Consider the following 19,899-nt stretch of genomic DNA (forward strand, 5'->3'; position numbering starts at 1 on the left):
TTGAATTTAAAACCTATATCATGCAGAAAGGGCGTGATACATCGTATGTGTATGTAATGTATCGTATTTTTCGTTACGTTTTTGTTTTGTTTTGCTCATGCAAGACGTGTCAGAATTTATACAATAGGGTATTGAATATAATGGATACTGAAATCCTTTTTACTTTCGTACTAAGTACATTTCAGTCTGGACCTTTTACCTTTATTTCAGGAAAGATGTTGACGCCGTACTTCAGCTTTGAACATTTTTTTTTTTTTTTTTTTTTTTTTTTACACGTGTATCTGTACTTCTACTTAAACACGCAGGGTGAGTCATTTTGCTCCCTCTGCCGAAGAGCGCAACTTTGTTTTTAGACAATCGTCACTTGTTTCAAGCTAAATTTCACTTTTGATAAGTCGAGACATTTTCCATTATAATGAGAAAAATACATTATTCTGACCATTTGTTTTTCCTAATTATTTCTACTTATCTTATGTAGGCAGCACATTTTTAAATTACTGGCCATTCATTTTAGCATTTAACAAAATATTTAAATACAAACCATCAAAGCAATTTTGATCATCCAGTTCAACCATCAACAGTACACTTTTATTTAATTTGCAACATATACACACACACACACACACACATGTACATAATATATCCATATATATATTAGGGATGTAATGATATGAATATCTCATGGTTTCGGTTCTATCACGGTATTTATGTCAGGGTACGATAATTAACGCGACATCGTGGGAAAGCTCCCGATATTGCAGGAGAGCCCAAAACCTCTCTCTCCGAGAATTCCCCGCCACAGCGAGTCACTCGCATGATTTTCGGGCGCAGCTTTTACGCCGGACTTAACAATGAAAGGAACATTTTGTTTGAATACCTATTGAATGAATTACTCGAATTACAGTAATGGGATCGCAATTCAGAGATCTGCAAATCAGTGCTAATGTTAGACTGTTTGCTCAAGAGGACACGCTGGCTGTGTGAGTTGCTCCGCTGAACTGGTCAAGAACAAACTTAGCTATATAATAATAAACCAGGGAGAAAAAAAGTCTATTAATGTCTTTTTCTGTTGATGAGTGGTTTGAGTGACATTTCGTTGGACAAAAATAGAAAAAAAATGGGAGCGAGGACTGACCTCACTCACCTCACTTTTTTTTCTCTTCCACGAGATGGCGAAAAAGGTTGAGTAACATTGTTGCGTTGACATGTTGAGAATCATAACTTGAGAGGATAATTATGACTATTTCAAAGAACAAAGTTTTAGTCACGACCAGGAAGATGTATCAACAAAATCACAAAAGCCGATTTCAAACTAATGTTCTCTGTTCTATTTGATATTTAAATTGGTCAACAAAGGGAGGGACAAGTGAATAAAGCAATCAAGCAAGTGTAAATATCAAAGATAACCCAAGTCAAAATATAATGGTGAGTTTATTTCTTAAGGGGAAAAAACTCTCCAAAGGTACCTGGCCCTGTGTGAAAAAGTCATTGCCCGCCAAGCCTAATAACTGGTTGGGCCACCCTCAGCAGCAACAACTCAAATCACGCATTTTCCAGAACTGCCAATGATATTTTGGCCCAGTCTGCCTTGCAGAATTGCTTGAATCCATGTGTCTCTCTAACCCTTCCCACCATCACCTCCGAGTGTCGCCTGAAAGCACCAACAGCCGCAGAAACGTGCGTACGCCAGCCACGCAGTCGGCGTGAGGCACCGCACATTTCCACGCTCATTTCACTCTTGATACAGCTGAACTTTGCCGTGAAAAAGAAAGTACGCCGCATTTTTTTGTGTACGCACCTTTTGTACACGAGGCCCCAGGAGTGGTCTCGTGCATGATTCTTAACTGGTGGGTCGGGACCCAGGTCTGGCTCCTACCGAAGAGATATCTAATTAGGAACAAAGTTAGAGACACATCTTTTCAGCTTATCCATACATTTTCCATCCATCCATCCATTTTCTACCGCTTATCCGAGGTCGGGTCGCGGGGGCAGTAGCTTTAGCAGGGACGCCCAGACTTCCCTCTCCCCGGCCACTTCATCCAGCTCTTCCGGGGGGATCCCGAGGCGTTCCCAGGCCAGCCGAAAGACGTAGTCTCTCCGGCGTGTCCTGGGTCGTCCCCGTGCCCGGAACACCTCACCGGGGAGGCGTCCGGGAGGCATCCGAATCAGATGCCCCGGCCACCTCATCTGGCTCCTCTCGATGTGAAGGAGCAGCGACTATCCTCTGAGACCCACCCGGATGACCGAGCTTCTCGCCCTATCTCTAAGGGAGAGCCCGGACACCCTGCGGAGGAAACTCATTTCGGCCGCTCGTATCCGGGATCTCGTTCTTTCGGTCACGACCCGCAGCTCGTGACCATAGGTGAAGGTAGGAACGCAGATCGACCAGTAAATCGCTCCTTCTTTACCACAACGGACCGATACAAAGTCCGCATCACGGCAGACGCCGCACCGATCCGCCTGTCGATCTCCCGTTCCGTTCTTCCCTCACTTGTGAACAAGACCCCAAGATACTTGAACTCCTCCACTCGGGGCAGGATCTCATCCCCGACCCGGAGAGGCCGCGCCACCCTTTTCCGACTGAGGACCGTGGTCCCAGATTTGGAGGTGCTGATTCTCATCCCGGCCGCTTCATACTGTTAAGGACGTAACATAATGTCAATGTTCAATAGATCATGGAACCTTCAATCGTCCTTGCGTGTTCGTTTTCTTTGTCCAAAGAGAGAGGAAAAAACAAGACACCAACGTGTTGAGTCTCAGGGTGCATTCAATCAACTGCCCACCAGAGTGCAGGTTCAGTGAATGACACACTTTGTTTATTTGAGCTAACTCCTTTTATACACGTCGGAAGGTTTCGTTATGACTGTTCAGGAGAAGGTTTTGATATATGTTTCGCAGAAGGTACCTCTGGCCTTGGGTGTGATCAGAAAAGGAGTCATCCTAAGAACATCATTCTTCAGTAATCTACCTTGGGTGTTATAAAGAAGAAAAGGGAGTCATCCGAAGATGTGGGCACCCCTCTCTCTGGTCTTGGATGTTTTGGAAATTGAACTTAATTGTTAAAGAAAGGAACATAGCTTCATGAGTACAAATAGAACAATCCAACAATTCTCAGCTGCGAACTGCTCCAGTGAGAGTTGGAGGTCACGGCTTGATGAAGCCAACAGAACCACATCATCTGCAAAAAGCAGAGATGCAATATTGAGGGCAGCAAACCGAATGCCATCTATTCCTCGGCTGCGCCTTGAAATTCTGTCCATAAAACAGAATCGGTGACAAAGGGCAGCTTTGGTGGAGTCAGACCCTCACCGGAAACGAGTCCGACTTACTGCCAGATATGCGGACCAAACTCTTGATTCCGGTCGTACAGGGACCAAGCAGCCCGTATCAGGGGGTTCGGGACCTCATACTCCCGAAGCACCCCCCACAGGACTCCCCGAGGGACACGGTCGAACGCCTTCTCCAAGTCCACGACTTCGACTTCCCGAAGGACACTCCTCTGCAGCCCCCCTGAATAGAGGGGGACCACGACCCCAGTCTGTCAATCCAGAGGTACTGTCCCCGATGTCCATGCGATGTTGCAGAGGCGTGTCAACCAGGACAGCCCCACAACATCCAGAGCCTTTCGCAACTCTGGGCGAATCTCATCCACCTTGCCACCGAGGAGCTTTTTAACCACCTCGGTGACATCAACCTCAGACATAGGAGAGCCCGCCTCAGAGACCCCAGACTCTGCTGCCTCAAGGGAAGGCGTGTCAGTGGAATTGAGGAGGTCTTCAACGTGTTCTCCCCATCGGCTCACAACGTCCCGAGTCGAGGTCAGCAGCGCCCCATCCCCACTATACACAGTGTTGATGGTGCACTGCTTCCCCCTCTTGAGACGCCGGATGGTGGACCAGAATTTCCTCGAAGCCATCCGGAAGACTTTCTCCATGGCCTCACCGAACTCCTCCCCTACCCGGGTTTTTGCTTCAGCGACCACCAAAGCTGCATTCAGCTTGGCCAGCTGGTACCAATCAGCTGTCTCAGGAGTCCCACATGCCAAAAAGGCCCGATGGGACTCCTTCTTCAGCTTGACGGCATCCCTCACCATTTGGTGTCCACCAACGGGTTCGGGGATTGCCGCCACGACAGGCACCGACCACCTTACGGCCACAGCTCCGGTCGGCCGCCTCAGCAATGGAGGCGCGGAACACGGTCCACTCGGACTCGATGTCCCCCGCTTCCCCCGGAACATGAGCAAAGTTCTGTCGGAGTTGAAACTCCTTCTGACAGGGGATTTTGCCAGACGTTCCCAGCAGACCCTCGCAATACGTTTGGGCCTGCCACGTCGGACCGGCATCTTCCCCCACCATCGGAGCCAACTCACCACCAGGTGGTGATCAGTTGACAGCTCCGCCCCTCTCTTCACCCGAGTGTCCAAGACATGCGGCCGCAAGTCCGATGACACGTCCACAAAGTCGATCATCGAACTGCGACCTAGGGTGTCCTGGTCCCAAGTGCACGTGTGGACACCCTTTTGAGGTCACCGAGGTGGTGAAAAAGGTCATCGGTGGCAAGGCCCCAGGGGTGGATGAGATTCGCCCGGAGTTCCTAAAGGCTCTGGATGTTGTGGGGCTGTCCTGGTTGACACGCCTCTGCAACATCGCTCGGACATCGGGAACAGTGCCTCTGGATTGAGAGACTGGGGTGGTGGTCCCCCTTTTTAAGAAGGGGGACCGGAGGGTGTGGGGGGGGGATCACACTCCTCAGCCTCCCTGGTAAGGTCTATTCGGGGGTGATGGAGAGGAGGGTTCGTCGTGAAGTCGAATCTCAGATTCAGGAGGAGCAGTGTGGTTTTCGTCCTGGCAGGGGAACGGTGGACCAGTTCTGTATCATCGGGAGGGTCCTCGAGGGTGGATGGGAGTTTGCCCAACCAGTCTACATGTGTTTTGTGTACCTGGAAAAGATGTTCGACAGTGTACCTTGGGGGGTGCTTCGGGAGTATGGTACTGATATTGATACTGAAACTGATACGGGCTGTTCGGTCCTTGTACGACCGGTGTGAGAGTTTGTTCCGCATTTCCGGCAGTAAGTCGGACTCGTTTCCGGTGAGGGTTGGACTCCACTGCTCTTTGTCACCGATTCTGTTCATAACTTTTATGGACAGAATTTCTAGGCACAGCCGAGGCATAGAGGGGGTCCGTTATGGTGGCCTCAGTATTGCATCTCTGCTTTTTGCAGATGATGTGGTTCTGTTGGCTTCATCAAGCCGTGATCTCCAACTCTCATTCGAGCAGTTCGCAACCGAGTGTGAAACTGCTGGGATGAGAATCAGCACCTCTAAATCTAAGAACATGGTCCTCAGTCGGAAAAGGGTGGCGTGCCCTCTCCAGGTCGGGGATGAGATCCTGCCCCAAGTGGAGGAGTTCAAGTATCTTGGGGTCTTGTTCACGAGTGAAGGAAGAATGGAACGGGAGATCAACAGGCGGATCGGTTCGGCGTCTGCAGTGATGGGGACTTTGTATCGTTCCGTTGTGGTAAAGAAGGAGCTAAGCCGAAAGGCGAAGCGCTCGATTTACCGGTCGATCTTCGTTCCTACCCTCACCTATGGCCACGAGCTGTGGGTCGTGACCGAAAGAACGAGATCCCGGATACGAGCGGCCGAAATAAGTTTCCTCCGCAGAGTGTCGGGGCTCTCCCTTCGAGATAGGGTGAGAAGCTCGGTCATCCGGGAGGATCTCAGAGGAGAGTCGCTGCTCCTCCGCATTGAGAGAAGCCAGATGAGGTGGCTGGGGCATCTGATTCTGATGCCTCCCGTACGCCTCCCCGGTGAGGTGTTCCAGGAACGTCCCACCGGAAGGAGACCCCGGGGACGACCAAGGACAAGGTGGAGAGACGACATCTCTCGACTGGCCTGGGAACACCTCGGGATCCCCCTGGAACAGCTGGATGAAGTGGCTGGGGAGAGGGAAGTCTGGGCGTCCCTGCGAAAGCTACTGCTCCCGCGACCCGACCTCGGATTAGCGGTGGAAAAAGGATGGATGCATGGACATCAGATTTGGGTGGGACCACTTTTGTTGGATACCTGGGGTGGTGTCGTGTCCCCAGAACTGGACTGGTTTTGCAATACCTCGTAGCTTTTTTTTAATGATTTATTTAAATCAGTGGTAGTGATCGTGAAATATACCAATTTCAGGGGTCTTTTATTTTGAAATGCAACATCAGATTTGGGTGGGACCACTTTTGTTGGAGACCTAGAGAGGTGTAGGGTTTCCCCAGAACTGGACTGGTGGTGTGAAAACTCATTCAAAAGATTGAACAGATTTTTTCAGTCAGGGGTAATGACAGCAAAATATGCAGTTTTCAGAGACTTTTATTTTGAAATACAATATCATATCTTCATCAAACCTCTTTTCGTGGAGTCCTTGGTGGTCTGTCACACAGATCTGGACTTGTCTTGCGATACCAATGGGATTATGTTGGGGTGGCTTTGGCTCTGGAGGTAGAACAGGTTCGAATCCCTGCTACGACTGTCCGCACGTCAAAGTGTCCTTGGGCAAGACGCTGAACCCTAATTGGCTCCCAGTGGGCCTGGCAGCAGTCGCCCATTGGTTTAGGAATGTGTGTGTGAATGTGAGGCTTTGGGCACTGTGATGATGTAGATAAAGCGCGATATAAGTGCAGTCCATTACCATAAAATTTTCCCAAGATATTAAATAAAGTAAATTTTTTAATGTATCTCAAGATGCAAATTTGCTGGTTGCATTCCTTCACCAAAGAGTACTGACGTCCGTATTATTGGGAGGCTTTTATTTTGAAGGTGGCTTCGCCGCGAGTTGGCGACCTTTTGCCAAGTATGAACAAATTTCGGGGCGGCTGGCTTGACCGCAGTCTTTCAGAGTGGAGGCTGGTTGACCGCAGTTCAAATGTCTGTTAACAGACAGCACGAGAGCAACAGTTTCCGTCGTGGTGATGTTCGACTTTCGGATAGGATCCAGAGACCCTGAACAGGAGAAGCGGTATGCACAAACGTTATCATGCTTAAAATTCAATGTTAGTACAATTTAGGAAGCTAGAAGTAAGTAGTTTATTTAACCTTCGGTCGGTTATCGAACCCAGTCCTCACGCGAGATACTCGTTTGGTTTTCTTTGTGATAAAGTCGCATCGCGCGTTCGTGACGCGAAGTTTGTCCAAGTGGACTTGCCGTACAACGGACGGGCCGCTGCACCTCGACCTTTTTTCGGGGACCGCACGCGCTTCCACGTGCTGCACATTTTCCTGAATTCGCACCGAACGTGCTGAATCCTCGTCACGGGAACTCTATCAATACCTCACAGGACTAAAACATCATTCGTGCGATCTTCGTGTCCGGTTGGCGTCGTCTCGTGCACGTTGAAGCCATTCGGCCGAGCTTCGTTGAGCTTAGCTTAGCTTAGCATGCTAACAAAGAGACACGTTTGGGATCAACATTTCGCTAAGCAGAGAAAAAGCCTGAGCGTAAAGTGTTCTTCTTTCCGTCACCTACGAGTTAGGACGTGGACCGGAATATTAATACTAACAATTAAATGAGATAAAAACAACAACTAGATGATCAGCTTTCTTTGTCTGAGGTACTGAAATCACATACTGCGGTCAAGCAGCCTCCACTCGTAAAGTAGCAGTCAAGCCAGCCGCCCCTAATTTTGTTCATACTCGGCATTACGGTAATAGGTCGCCAACTCGCGGCGAAGCCACCTTCAAAATAAAAGCTTCCCAATAATACGGACGTAAGTAGTCTTCGGTTAAGGAATGCAACCAGCAAAGTTCATTTGAATCTTGAAATAGATTACATCCATACATTAAAAAATATACTTTATTTGATATCTTAGGAAAAATAAATGGAAATGGACTGCACTTATATCGCGCTTTATCTACATCATCACAGTGCCCAAAGCCTCACATTCACACACACATGCCTAAACCAATGGGCGACTGCTGCCAGGCCCACTGGGAGCCAATTAGGGTTCAGCGTCTTGCCCAAGGACACTTCGACGTGCGGACAGTCGTAGCAGGGATTCGAACCTGTTCTACCTCCAGAGCCAAAGCCACCCCAACATAATCCCATTGGTATCGCAAGACAAGTCCAGATCTGTGTGACAGACCACCAAGGACTCCACGAAAAGAGGTTTGATGAAGATATGATATTGTATTTCAAAATAAAAGTCTCTGAAAACTGCATATTTTGCTGTCATTACCCCTGACTGAAAAAATCTGTTCAATCTTTTGAATGAGATATCGCAACACTGATCCAGTTCTGGGGGACACTACACCACCCCAGGTCTCCAACAATAGAGGTCCCATCCAAATCTGATGTGGCATTTCAAAATAAAAGTCTCCTGAAATTGGTATATTTCACTGTCATGATCACGGATTAAAAAAATTATTTTTTTTAAAATCTGTGAGTTATCACAACACCAGTCCAGTTCTGGGGGACACTACACCACACCAGGTCTCCACTAAAGATCAAGATTTAAAAAAAAAAAATAGAAAACCATCTTTCTTGTAACTATTTAAAATATACTGTCTTCCTTCCAGTGTCAGACTGGCATGAGAAATTACTTCAGTGGTTAAAGCATTAATGTTGATACCCCAAAAAATCATATTTAATGATAAAACAATCTGGGTTTTTTACAGATTGCAGAAATATTACATCAAATGGTAATTGCAGTAATGTAGTAGCTTCCTGTACTTGTCTCCTACATGTATGAAGGGTAAAAGGTGTTGCGATACGAACAGGATTATTTCTAATTATTTCTTAAAAGAAGGAGTATTGACATTTTTTTTAATGAATGTTTTCAATTAGGCGGCACGGTGTACGACTGCTTGGAGCATCTGCCTCACAGTTCTGAGGAGCAGGGTTCAATCCCCGACCCCGCCTGTGTGGAGTTTGCATGTTCTCCCCGTGGCTGCGTGGGTTTTCTCCAGGCACTCCGGTTTCCTCCCACATCCTAAAAACATGCATGGCAGGTTAATTGAAGACTCTAAATTGCCCATTGTATGAATGGGAGTATGAATGGTTGTTTGTTTGTATGTGCGCTGCGATTGGCTGGCAACCGGTTCAGGGCGTACCCCGCCTCCTGCCCGATGATAGCTGGGATAAACTCCAGCACGCCTGCGACCCTAGTGAGGAGAAGCGGCTCACAAAATGGATGGATGGATGTTTTAAATCAGTGGCAGTGAAATATGAATATTTCAGGAGACTTTTATTTTGAAATGCCACATCAGATTTGGCCCCTCCTTGAACTGTCCCCTGATCGTGGTGGAGGGGTTTGTGTGTCCCAATGATCCTAGGAGCTAATTTGTCTGGGGCTTTATGCAAACAGGTCCTAGGTGAGGGGCCAGACAAAGCACAGCTCCAAAAACCTCTATGATGACAAACAATTCAGGAAGACGTTTTCCCTTGCCCGGACGCGGGTCACCTCTGGAGCCATGCCTGGAGGTGGGGCTCGAAGGCGAGCGCCTGGTGGCCGGGCTTGCACCCATGGGACCTGGCCGGGCAGAGCCCGAAAGGGTAACGGGGTTCCCCCTTCCCATGGGCTCACCACTTGTTGGAGGGGCCATTGCGGTCGGGTGCAGTGTGAGCTGGGCAGTGGCTGAAGGCAGGGACCTTGGCGATCTCATCCCCGGCTACAGAAACTGGCTCTGCTACAGAAACTGGAATGTCACCTCTCTGGCAGGGAAGGAGCCCAAGCTGGTTTGCGAGGTCGAGAAGTTCTGACGAGATATAGTCGGGCTCGCCTCCACACATGGCTTGAGCTCTGGTACCAGTCCTCTCGAGAGGGGTTGGACTCTCTTCCACTCTGGAGTTACCAACGGTGAGAGGTGCCGAGCAGCTGTGGGTATACTTATTGCCCCCTGGCTGGGCGCCTGTACGTTGGGGTTCACCTCTGCGGACGAGAGGGTAGCCTCCCTCCGCCTTTGGGTGTTGTTTGTGCCTGTGCACCAAACAGCAGTTCAGAGTACCCACACTTTTTGGAGTCCTTGGAGGGGGTGCTGGAGAGCGCTCCCGGTGGGGACTCCATCGTTCTGCTGGGGGACTTCAATGCTCACGTGGGCAATGACAGTGAGACCTGGAAGGGCGTGATTGGGAGGAACGGCCCCCCCCAATCAGAACCCGAGCGGTGTTCTGTTATTGGACTTCTGTGCTCATCACGGATTGCCCACAACGAGCACCATGTCTTGGACACTCGGGTGAAGAGAGGGGCGGAGCTGTCAACTGATCACCACCTGGTGGTGAGTTGACTCCGATGGTGGGGGAAGATGCCGGTCCGACGTGGCAGGCCCAAACGTATTGTGAGGGTCTGCTGGGAACGTCTGGCAGAATCCCCCTGATATGCCAAGATGGCGCCTACCAGTGTGGCCGCCTCGGTAACGCGCTCTCTAGTATTGTCTTTGTTTTTGTGTTTTTCGTCCGTCTTTGAAGACCTTACACGACTCACTTACACAAGGGGAGACCTGCTAACCATCAAAGAGGCTACTCCGGACTTTCTGTCACCAACTTTCGAAAATCCGCTCAGTTGTTTCCCAGAGTTACTCACCGGAGCGGCGTCCGCGGTTTTCGGCGCACGGAGGCGGAAGCGGCGCCACAGAGGAAAACGAGCCGGCATTCAGGTGAAACTCCGCAAGAGAGGACACAGATTGGCGTTCCCGTCGATCCACCTCGCGAATGTACGCTCCCTACCCAACAAAATGGACGAGCTTCATCTTCTGTTAAAGACCAGTAAAGACTTCGGACGTTCCGCGGCCATGCGCTTCACGGAGACCTGGCTTTGCGACGCCGTACCCGATGGCGCCGTCACGCTTCCCGGCTTCAACATTCATCGAGCGGACCGCGACATGGAATCACCGGGAAAAACGAAGGGCGGCGGGATATGCCTCCATATAAACGAAAAATGGTGTACGGACGTCACGGTGCTCAGCACACACTGCAGCCCGCATTTGGAGTCGCTGTTTCTGAACTGTAAACCATTTTACTCGCCACGTGAGTTTGCATCGTTTGTACTGGCTGGAGTCTATATTACACCGCAAGCTAACACGAACGCCGCATTGCTAACGCTCGCCGAACAAGTCAACGAAATTGAAAAAAAAACACCCTGACTCACCCCTCATTATTCTCGGGGACTTTAACAAAGCTAAATTCAACCACGAACTCCCTAAATACAAGCAGCACATCGACTGTCCTACCAGGGAAAATAATACTTTAGACCACTGCTACACTACGGTAAAAAACGCATACCGTGCTATACCTCGTGCAGCCCTGGGCTCGTCCGATCACTGCTTAATTCACTTAATACCGACGTACAAGCAAGAACTTAAATGTGCGAAGCCTACAGTGAAAACAGTCAAAAAGTGGACCGATGAAGCCAAGATGGAACTTCAAAGCTGTTTAGACTGCACAGACTGGAGTGTCTTTGAAAATTCAGCTGGCAGCCTGGATGAATATACGGACACTGTCACATCCTATATCAGTTTCTGTGAAGAGGTTTGTGTACCAACAAAATCATTTCGGACATTCAACAACAACAAGCCGTGGTTCACTGCTAAACTTAAGCAGCTTCGCCAAGCTAAGGAAGACGCATATCAGAGCGGGGACAGGGCCCTGTATAATCGAGCTAGAAACCAGCTGACGAAAGAAATTAACATTGCAAAGAGGATCTATGCAGCAAAGTTGGAAAAACAGTTTATCACGAACGACTCTAAATCAGTCTGCCGTGCATTCCAATCGCTGACTAATTACAAGCGACGATCCCCCCAAGCTGAGAACAATAGCACACTAGCCAACGACTTGAATACCTTCTATTGCAGATTTGAAAAGGACAGTTTCACTCCACACACCCACCCGGCCGCACCCGCGACCACAACCACACCTCTGACTTCTGCGTTAACCATCCATGAACAGGATGTGAGACGCATCTTCAGACAACAGAAGATTAACAAAGCGGCAGGCCCGGACCATGTGTCCCCATCCTGCCTCAAAGTCTGCACAGACCAGCTCGCTCCAGTCTTCACTCAGATCTTCAATAGATCTCAGGAACTGTGCGAAGTACCATCCTGTTTCAAACTCTCCACCATCATTACAGTCCCCAAGAAACCTGCAATCTCTGGTCTGAATGACTACAGGCCTGTCGCTTTGACATCTGTGGTCATGAAGTCCTTTGAACGTCTCGTGCTGGACCACCTCAAGAGTGTCACAGGTCCCCTGCTGGACCCCCTGCAGTTTGCCTACCAAGCGAACAGGTCTGCGGATGATGCAGTCAACATGGGACTGCTCTTCATCCTAGAACGCCTCGACAGTGCAGGGACCTACGCGAGGATCCTGTTCGTGGACTTCAGCTCAGCGTTCAACACCATCATCCCTGAACTCCTTTCAACCAAGCTTCTCCAGCTCAGCGTCTCACCTGCCATCTGCCAGTGGATTTACAGCTTTCTGACGGGCAGGACACAGCAGGTCAGGCTGGGGGAGGCCACCTCATCCGCACGCAGCATCAGCACTGGGGCGCCCCAAGGTTGCGTCCTCTCTCCGCTGCTCTTCTCTCTCTACACGAACGACTGCACCTCAGCGAACCCGACTGTCAAGCTCCTGAAGTTTGCAGATGACACCACTGTCATCGGCCTCATCAAGGACGGTGACGAGTCTGCATATCGACAGGAAGCGGAGTGGCCGGAGCTGCGGTGCGGCCAACACAACCTGGAGCTGAACACGCTCAAGACGGTAGAGATGATCGTGGACTTCAGGAGGCATCCTTCGCCACAGCTGCCCCTCACGTTGTCCAGCTGCCTTGTGTCAACCGTCGAGACCTTCGAGTTCCTGGGAATTACAATCTCTCAGGACCTGAAGTGGGCGACCAACATCAACTCCGTCCTCAAAAAGGCCCAGCAGAGGATGTACTTCCTGCGGCTTCTGAGAAAGCACGGCCTGCCACCGGAGCTGCTGAGACAGTTCTACACAGCGGTCATCGAATCGGTCCTGTGTTCTTCCATCACAGTCTGGTTTGGTGCTGCTACAAAAAAGGACAAACTCCGACTGCAACGGACAATCAAAACTGCTGAAAGGATTGTCGGTACCCCCCTACCCACCATTGAGGACTTGCACGCTGTCAGAACTAAGACAAGGGCGTGCAAAATCCGTCTGCACCCCGGTCACCGGCTCTTCCAGCTCCTTCCCTCAGGTAGGCGCTACCGATCAACGCAAACTAGAACTAGTAGACATTCCAACAGCTTCTTCCCTCTTGCGATCAACTTCTTAAACACCTAACCTACAATTCCATTACAACAAGCTGGCAATTTTTTGACTTGAGTTCGTTGTCACATTTCTGTGGGGCCAATTATGTATTACCCGTGCACTCACTGTAGTTGTCTCGCCATGATGAGTGTCCTTGGGCAAGACACCGAACCCTAATTTGCTCCCAGTGAGCCTGGCAGCGCCTTGCACGGCAGCAGCCGCCCAGTGGTCATCAGTGGAATCATTGAAGGGGGTCTGAACACTTTCCGTACCCACTGTATGTATGTATGTATGTATCGATCCAATATATGTATAGATCACAAATTAGTTTCTGCAGATGGCATTGTGTGACAGATGTGGACTGTCATGATGTCGGACGACCCGTAACGAAGGTCTCGTGTCCCGAAACTGCGGCTGATCTCATTTGATATTATCGGATCCATAAAAGCTCAAATATTGGGCTGATCATTATAATATTATTATTTATGATAGTTTGAAGCTGTCATGAGAAGAAATGTCTGCATATATTTTGGCGATGATTGTTGACAGTTGTGGGACATGAAGCCACGTTTCTTGGGTTCATGCATGAGGCTTGCAAGGATGTGGTGCTCGCCCGGCGTGTTTGCGTCATTTTAATGATGTCGTTCTCATCCATCCCAAATTTTTAAATTTGTCAAGCACATTAAAGTCGTGATTGAACATCATTTCGGGGTACGAGCTGTTGTTCATGTGATGCAATGATATATGACAGCAATGGAAGATATACAACGTAATACCAGCTTGAACAAGGCGGTGTTTGGAAACTCAAGCAATTTCCTGAAAAGTTGTCATTTTGAAGGTGAGGGGATTCCACCTGACAGCTGCGATATACAAATATGACCAATGACTGCCACTTCATAGTATGGTACATTCCTTTTCCCACACCAGCGATGCCAGTGCTTTTCAATTTTCTATTGTGTTGATGAAAAAGGGGTGTTCGAAAGGGAATTAGTTATTTACCAATTGCTCCAAAATGTATTGATATTATTGGAAATGAGTGCCAGTTTCATTTTCTTGAGCATGCATGCATTTTGTCCAATGTTTTAGTGATGTCAATATCAAATAAGTGAACGATTGATTGAAATACACTGTTTAAAAAAAAAAAAAAAAGACTTTTGGTGCTAAACTGTAACGTGTATATGTGATCCTGAATAAAGTACACTGCTTAAAACAGTGAGGGTGACTCCATTTACTTGTACATCAAATCCATTTTCCCCATTAAAAAGTATTGAAATGTTTTTATCTCTTGGAAACCCTCCAAAAACAAAATGCTCGCAACTTCAAGCAAAAACTGGCCCAAGAGATCAGGCGGAAGTGAAAAAAACTGCAAAGCGGGCATTGCGGAAGATCACAAGCAGACGGCCTCGTAGCTCCACTATCAGATCGTGGCGACGTGACGTCACACTCTCCTCACACTGATGATGATGATGATAAACAGTCAGAAGGTGATCTGACATGTCACACTGACAACAAACAATGGAATTGTTTTCAGTGTGGGAAAACCTTTGTTTGTAATAGCAAACGACGAATGACAAAACACAATTGGAGAGAAAACTTTTGCCTGTTCAGTTTGTGGCCAATGATTCTGTCCTAAGAAACACAAGTGTGCTGGTGAGAATCGCAGGGGTCAAGAAGCTTTCATTGAAAATGTCAATGTTTAATTGCAAAAGTTGTTCGGGAGGTTTTGGCAACTGGGTCAAAGTCATTACAATGCTAAACAGAAAACAGTCTGCAGTATGCAAGATACAAAAGACAGGAGCAGAGGGGGACGCAGAAGAAGAGAGCCGATGCAGCTTCAGCACCTCTTGACATGTCAAACTGTGTGAACATTCCCCCAGTACCAGGTCATTATTTAAGTTCATGTTTGACATTTTAAGTGTTTAAAGGAAACATTCTGATACTGTCCTTGAATTTTTACGAAAGAAAAAAATGCCGACATTAACTGCCATGATCTTTGCATTGAAAAATAGCAGAACTGAAAGTTGAAAACCAACAGGTTTAAGAAGTATTTGGTAGCCTTCACGCAAAAAATTTACATTTTACTTCCCAGCTGAAAGGAGTTTGCAGTTTAGAAGATCACCGCAAATGACCGCAAGCTGCAATTTTATATTGAGTTACCGTCTCGAGCTCGTTACATGTAGTTGTTGTGTGTTGCCAAAATGTAATGGAGGCCAATGTGTATAATGGAGACCAATGTAATGGACATGCTCTCGCCCGAAGGCACTGACCCCCAAACCCCGGACTGAGCTACATCGCTGTCTCCGCTCCCCCGAGACAGACGGGCACGGAGATGCTAGATTTAACTTCGCACACGGACGCTAAATGAATTACCAGCCAGTCCCAAGTAGCTCATCAAAGCTGCGATACGGACACTGGTTTCTCACTCGGACGCTAAGTCAATTAACTTTCACTCCCAGCCAGCCTGAAGTGTCTCATCAACAAAGACTTTTTTGGGGGGGACACCGGCTTGATCACCAAGAAGGTGAGGAACCCGCTGTTTGCTGGCTCTCGTTCGACCAACTTGCCGAAGACTGGCTTAGCCAGGAAGCCCTACCTCGCACCATGAGGTGGCGAGGACACATCGGACCCCTCCCCGCCGCAGGGCATCCTGCCAGTGCTCCGAGCACTGCACACACCTTTCGGGTGCCCAGGCAAACTCCGTCGGGAAGGAAGCGGGCAGCGCACGTCCGCTCCGAACGTCTTGCGAATAGCGACATACGGGCTCCGGCCGCCCTGCCTGGGAAATTTTTTTTTCCCCGCTCTCCTTTTTCCCCCCTTACTTTTCCGCCAAATCCACCTGTTCGCCGTGCAGACCAGACCGGCCAAACATCCAGGAAATCGACCAGCCTGCGTAAATTCTGTTGCATGCAAAGTAATTCCATTTTGTGGGCGACTGGAAGTACAGATGAGTGCATATTTGTGTTTAGATGAACAAGAACAGGAACCCCCAGCTATATGCATTGTCAATACACGCTCATTCCACCCTCACATCACAAGCTCAGCCTCTTCCTACCAATGTTTGTCCTTCGTTTGCTTTTTCCTGCCTTGTTTACTTGTAGATTCCCCTGGTAGAGCTCATGAAATCTTCTATAAAAATTCACTACTTGTATAATTTCTGTGTGTTTGGGTTCGACAAAAGACCTCTGCTATCGAGAACTCATCTAATTCTAATTCCTTTTTTTTTTCTTTTGAAATTTGGAATCCATGCTCTGCAATAATTTGTCAGACCTAAACCACAGACGAAGAAATATATAATAATCATTTTTAGGTCTGACAAATTATTGTAGAGCATGGATTCCAAACTATGCAGAAATTGTTGCACCATCGTCAAAATTAATGTTTGAAGACAACCTTAAAATGACATCACCTGTTCGGTGGAATACAGAGGCAGAAAAGGCCTTCTGTGACATTAAACAACATTTGGTGTCCAGTACGGCGCTGGCCCTTCCAAATTATGACAAACCATTTATTCAAATGGTAGATTGTAAAAGCTATTACATGACCTCCGTACTAACACAACAATACGGTGATAAGCTGAGACCAATAGCTTATGTTTCGACTAAATTGGACAGTGTGACGTGTGCATTACCGCATTGTGTCAGAGCAGTTGTGGCAGCCTTGATGGCAGAGGAGAGCAGTTCCCACATACAGCTCTCCTATTGCAAACGAATATGGCGTTTTTATCACCTGCAAGACATTTATCTTGCATGGCCATCTTGCTGTCACAACCACATCTGACTGTTGAGCGATGCACAACCTTAAATCCAGCCACACTAACACCCTAACCTGATGAAGGCACGCACCATGATTGTCAGGAATTGGCTGCTGAATTAGTAGCATTAACCGAGGCATGCAAACTAATGAAAAATAAAGATGTTACAATCTATACTGATAGCCAGTATGAGGGTTCCACGTCAAGAACGGAATTATTGGTAAAAAACAAAGTGCAAAACTACAAAATCAAACAGGGAAGGTGAGCAAAAGTCTGATAACGGAGCGGGAGCAGATGTGTAGATTCTGAAAACGCTTGCTGGTCAATGAAGAAAAAAGACACCAACCCGTTTTGTGAGAACTTAGCAGAAAGGCACACCCGTGTTGGTTATGAGATTCGATAGGTTGTTACGTAGCAACTTTGGCTACTATGGTGTTGGTTTTGTTTATGTGGTATATGGGACGTCCCGCCCTGAATGATACCAACTGAGAGGTCTAAATCATGGGATCCTATATATCCCGTAACAAAAGCAGACAAACACAAACCAATGTTTTCTACTTTAGTAGCACCGAGTAATTTTACTTGTATAAACATGATAAGTAAAGGAAAGAAATTAGGACCACTGTATACCCTATGCCTGTTCAATATTTAATGGAAAAAGCACCAATGTTGTTGTCCAATCTAGAACATAGACAAAAAAGAGATTTATCCTGGCAGAGGCAAAATTATCCAACATAAAACATACATCGACGCCATCGGTGTTCCTCGTGGGGTTCCTAATCAATACAAATTAGCTGACCAAGTTGCAGGAGGATTTGAGTCTTTCATATGCTGGTGGTGTACGATGAATAAAAATGTTGATAGGATAAACTATATCCACTTCAATGTACAGAGATTAGGAAATTCATTCTGACATTGTGTGGATGTTGTTGTATCCCATGCATTTGGGCTTTAATCAGTAGATTAATCACCACAGCAATTAACCCCCATGGAGGAACCGTATGGAGCAGATGTATCCTTTATTGGATGTTGATAATGATGACGATGATGATGATGATGATGTTGTTTTACCTGATTTGTTTCCTGATCCAGGTGATTCCGATGTTTAAACTACAATATTCATGTATGACAAGTTTACTCTGAGTGTAAATGTGTTTGTTTCATAAAAATGATTCTACAGTTAAAAATCGAAATGAAGTGACTGTAAAATGATATGAGAATTTGTGTAAATACATGATAAACGGGGACGTATTATGGACATTTTTTAGAAAGAAAGATGTCTCGCCTTCAAGAAGATGACTCAGCAGGAATCATCAGAGAGAAGGGCGCCTTGACCAAGGACGTGGTCGGGACGTGGCAGGTGTTGGTGCCATGTCTTCACCTTGAAACCCTCCCCTTAGTGTGTTGTGTCTTGTAGCTGAGTACATTATGTCTTGTAAACTTAGAAACCTCCCTATTTTCAAATCAATGCAGGAGCGACGGGAGAGATTGTTTCGAGCGTGATGAGAGGCTGTAATCTGAACAATCTCCCATACGCCCTCCTCATCAGAATCAGAATCATCTTTATTTGCCAAGTATGTCCAAAACACACAAGGAATTTGTCTCCGGTAGTTGGAGCCGCTCTAGTACAACAAACAGTCAATTTACAGAACACTTTGGGGACATAAAGACATTGACAAAAAACAATTGTGCAAAACGATGCAGAGTCCTCTAGCACTTAGAGCAGTTCGAACGACTAATATTGCAATAGTCCGGTGCAATGACCATTGTGCAAAGGGCGCTGAGACTTCAAGGAGTGGATGCGGTTTAAAGTGACGAGTAGTGCAATCATCTGGGACAATGTCGGTTGTGCAAATGTTACAGATACTCCTCAATCAGTGTGCAAATGGAGCAGATGCTACTCTGGCATGAGTGGCCAGTATATGCAAATAGTGCAGCATGGCGAGACAACTACAGTGAGTGCACGAGTAATACATAATTGGCCCCACAGAAATGTGACAACGAACTCAAGTCAAAAAATTGCCAGCTTGTTGTAATGGAATTATAGGTTAGGTGTTTAAGAAGTTGATCGCAAGAGGGAAGAAGCTGTTGGAATGTCTACTAGTTCTAGTTTGCGTTGATCGGTAGCGCCTACCTGAGGGAAGGAGCTGGAAGAGCTGGTGACCGGGGTGCAGACGGTCCGAGAGGATTTTGCACGCCCTTGTCTTAGTTCTGGCAGCGTGCAAGTCCTCAATGGTGGGTAGGGGGGTACCGACAATCCTTTCAGCAGTTTTGATTGTTCGTTGCAGTCGGAGTTTGTTATTTTTTGTAGCAGCACCAAACCAGACTGTGATGGAAGAACACAGGACCGATTCGATGACCGCTGTGTAGAACTGTCTCAGCAGCTCCGGTGGCAGGCCGTGCTTTCTCAGAAGCCGCAGGAAGTACATCCTCTGCTGGGCCTTTTTGAGGACGGAGTTGATGTTGTTCGCCCACTTCAGGTCCTGAGAGATTGTAATTCCCAGGAACTTGAAGGTCTCGACGGTTGACATGAGAAAAAGAAACCAGCGTCTTCATTCCTTTTGTGTCTATTTATTATATTATATATATTATATATTATTATATTATTATATTATTTATTATAATGTTGGGTAAGATAAATCCAACATTTAATTGGTCCTTCGAGCAAGATGTCAACACACCCGAGGATTCCAGTTGTGGAGCCGACACCCAGTTAAGAGACCGTGGCCACGGCAATTGAGACCCTTTCCGGGACTGGTCTTCGTTCTCCTCAACTGGGATCTGAAGGTTGACGACAAGCCACAGGATTGAAGACGACTGGTGAGTTAATTTTTTTTTTTTTAATTTTCGGAAAAAGGAGCGTATTGCGCGACAAAGAAGTCTGCGGCAGAATAAACCTTGTGT

Source organism: Phycodurus eques, unplaced genomic scaffold, assembly GCF_024500275.1.
Source record: "Phycodurus eques isolate BA_2022a unplaced genomic scaffold, UOR_Pequ_1.1 contig_101, whole genome shotgun sequence".
Taxonomy (NCBI): domain Eukaryota; kingdom Metazoa; phylum Chordata; class Actinopteri; order Syngnathiformes; family Syngnathidae; genus Phycodurus; species Phycodurus eques.